At 40.7% G+C, this 3679-nt stretch overlaps 1 pseudogene; it reads right to left on the bottom strand.

The window, feature by feature from the left end:
• Nucleotides 1–488: 488 nt before the first annotated feature.
• LOC121452508 lies at nt 489–2746 on the bottom strand (annotated as a pseudogene).
• Between the last annotated feature and the right edge of the window lie 933 nt (nt 2747–3679).

Genomic DNA, 3679 nt, shown 5'->3' with positions numbered 1-3679 from the left:
AAAAAAAAAATAGCAACACCATGAATTTTGCATGCAAATGGATGGAGATAGAAAACATCATTTTGAGCGAGGTAATCCAGACACAGAAAGACAATTATCACATGTACTCACTCATAAGTGGTTTTTAAACAAAAAGCAAAGAAAACCAGCCTAGACAGCAATGAGGACCCTAAGAGAGACATACATAGATCTAATTTACATGGGAAGTAGAAAAAGACAAGATCTCCTGAATAAATGGGAGCATGGTGACCTTGGGAGAGGGTTGAAGGAGAGGAGAGAGGCAGGAAGGGGAGCAGAGAAAAATGTAGAGCTCAATAAAATCAATAAAAAAGAAAAGAAATATATGTATAGAGCTTCCAAATTAAGAGTATAGTAGATCCCAGCCTTCACTGGAAAATAGGTTCCAGCTCATTCACCCTCTCCATACCTATGAACTCATCATTTAATTAAAATTTCAACTCCACTACTGATACTTTTATTTTTTTAATCTATATAATAATTGCGCTACTTGGTCTAGCTTTGACTTTGTTTACAACTTCCTGATCACAACTCTGAAAAAAGACTGGAGAGAATAATTATACCTGGATGGATGCTGGCCCAGGAGTTGAAGTTTTTCATGCCAACATGCTCTTAAAGTATTTTGCAAAATAACCTTCTCTCCCATTTTCTTTCAACTTTTCATCTTGCTTCGTTAACCATTTGAAAACTAGACATCATGCAGGATGCTCAGTAACATGAATCTCTCCATTCTTGCTACCAAACTGACCATTGCATCCATGGATGCTGAACGTCTCCAGGAGCAGAATCCAAGATATCAAATATTAGCACATACGCAGACTGATCCGCACTGTTTCGTGAGTACATCCTTGCAGGTAGCTTAACAAAGCTGGGGAGATGGATTCCAAGATCCCACACAGTGGGTTGCAGTCTTTTTCACTGTGTGCATTGCCTTCTCCTTTCTGCAGGACATAGATGAGTTCTCACATCATAGGAGAAGGATCTCTGGGTCTCAGCAAGTGCTGTAGGACTTTGCTTCCATGTTTGTAATTTATTCAGCTGAATAGAGAATTGATGATTTCTGATATGATCGCATGGTCCACAAGCTTGGTATCATCGATACCATGAAAGGCTGACAGTAAACCAAATGAGAAGATGGGCCATTTGTCACCTTTTCTACATATGTCATTGTTCTTATGGTCACATCCCTGCCCTGAGTGTACCACGCCTCAGGCAGTGGATGACAACCAGGGCACAGTTGTGTGTGGAGCCAAGTATCTCACTGCTTCCGGGATGACTTCAGTTAGTTGTGACTGAAGTTCTGGGGGTGCATGGGTTAAAAAAACAAAAAGTCCAAGTATACTTTATGAACCAGTGAGTGCTTAATTTGGGGTCATAGCAGCCAAAATCGGCTTCATTTTGTCCAATATGAACTCTGATTTTCCTGGCTGTACCTCTGGCACCTTGTCCAAAGGAAGTTGGTCTGATGACCTGGAGAGCTGAAATGTGTTCCCCTAGAGCTCTCAGTTTTTACGTGGAGTCAGTTTACCACATTGGGCACCACTCTGTAGTAAGGAGAGTGGGTCCTTTTGTTCCTTCCCGCCCAGCTATCTTACTTCCAAAATAATCACACAAAAATTGTATTAATTAAATTATTGCCTGGCCTATTAGCTCTATCCTCATATTGGCTAACTCTCACATCTTGATTAACCCTTTTTTTTTTTTGATTTTTTCGAGACAGGGTTTCTCCATAGCTTTTGGTTCCTGTCCTGGAACTAGCTCTTGTAGACCAGGCTGGCCTTGAAGTCACAGAGATCCACCTGCCTCTGCCTCCCGAATGCTGGGATTAAAGGCGTGTGTCACCACCGCCTGGCTTGATTAACCCATTTTTATTAAATCTGTGTATCACCACGTGACTGTGGTTTACCGGCAAGATTCTAACCTATGTCCATCTCAGGCCGAAGATTCATGGCATCTGCCACTCTGCCCTTCTTCCCAGAATTCTGTTCTGTCTTCCCCACCTACCTGAGATCTGCCCTATCAACTAGGCAGTTTCTTTAATAACCAATGAAAGCAACACAAATACAGAAGGACCTCCTACACTACTAGAATATTTGTTTTTACTTAATTCAGCCAAATCTCCTCACAATTCCTCAAAAGCCTTCAGCTTCTGCCCTCTGTTACCATCCTGGGTAACACATGTTGAATCTGTGCAAAGGCATCGTTTTCATTTCCCTTTGAATCACCTTCTGCAAGTCACTCATCAACCTCACTCTCTTTTTTCCTTTTGTCACAATCTTTCCTCCCAATCTGTTGGCTCGGTCCATGATGCTGTAGCTCATTTTATCACGGAGCTCCTGCGCTGCTTTGGCTCTTTCCTCCTCTGTTTGAAGTCACCCCATTTGAGGTTTTTGGCTGCTGTTCCATCTCATTTGTTTACTGTCTGGCTGGAATTTTCTCTTTGAATTTATTTGTGCCCTGTAATTTATCCTTCTGCCCTCGCCCCTCTTGTGGCTTGTTCTTGAACTACTCCACCCTCATGTGGACCAGTTTGTGGCACCTTTCTCAAAGTTATGTTTAATTTTAGGTTCACCTTCTGTAACAACTTTCCTTGGGATGTCTTTGAAGAATTAGAATAAATGATTTTATGCAATCTATTCTCTTCTTGTGATGTGTCTGGTCTTGTTCCTATGATTTTTTCCCTTTGACTTTTATCATAGCAACTCACACACATGGGGCAGAGGCACATGGAACTAATTCATTAGTTTCTTTATCAAAAAATCTATATGCTTAGTACTAGATTGATAGATTAAAACTGTCCTTCCTTTATATTATCTACTACTGTATAAAATACAACACAAAATTTAGCAGCTCAAAAGAATAAAAATTAATATCATTTGGTTTCTTTGCATCAAGGATTTTAATATTTCCCTTGCTGATCTATAGTACAAAGGAGAATATAGTTTCATGAATTCCCAGTTATGTTGTATTGATGTTATGTTATGTGTGATGAATACTGCCCAGACACAGACCCAGTCAGATAGGAGTATGATATGGCATGGATGTGTGGGCTGCAATGGTCATAGAAATGGCTTGGAGGCTCTTGGTGTGAAAGCATATAGCCTTGTGGGGAGAGTGGCATTGATGAGCATGAGCTTCTCATGTTCTGGAAACAGGGAGAGTAACTGAACTTTGAACAAGGCAGCAGAAGTATTGTTCTACAACCCACTGCCATGTTTGCACTAAGACCATGCTCCTAGGCAGGAGGAGCACTCCCAGGAGAGTTGAATGTCTCCAAGGGACAATCTTGATATGACTACCTGGTATACCTAACACAATCTCTTAAGACTGTTTTCAAGTCTAACATGCTTCTACCCAATTCTTTCTCCTGCCTCCCATTTCTTCTATTTGAGATTTGACCTGGATTGATGTCTAGAGCCAGCTTCCACCCTACTTTCTCTTATAGATGTCTTCTATGACAAATTTACTACATATTTAACCTAGGGTTGGTGTTGATTTGCCAGTGAACCTAGACTCACACAGGGGAAAGGAAGGCTTCCTACAATAACCTTGTTGAAGCCGACTTTTTGGGAAAAGACATTATATAGTTCTGCTAAGGAGACCTTGTTAGAGTAGATGATTTACTAGATATATTACCACTTAAATGATATTTAGTTTTTAC

The sequence above is a fragment of the Microtus oregoni genome, unplaced genomic scaffold (assembly GCF_018167655.1).
Source record: "Microtus oregoni isolate MIOR12 unplaced genomic scaffold, Mior012 000009F_ref0000495, whole genome shotgun sequence".
Taxonomy (NCBI): domain Eukaryota; kingdom Metazoa; phylum Chordata; class Mammalia; order Rodentia; family Cricetidae; genus Microtus; species Microtus oregoni.
The sequence above is the reverse complement of the archived record's forward strand: the minus strand, read 5'-3'. Positions and strand labels throughout refer to the sequence as shown.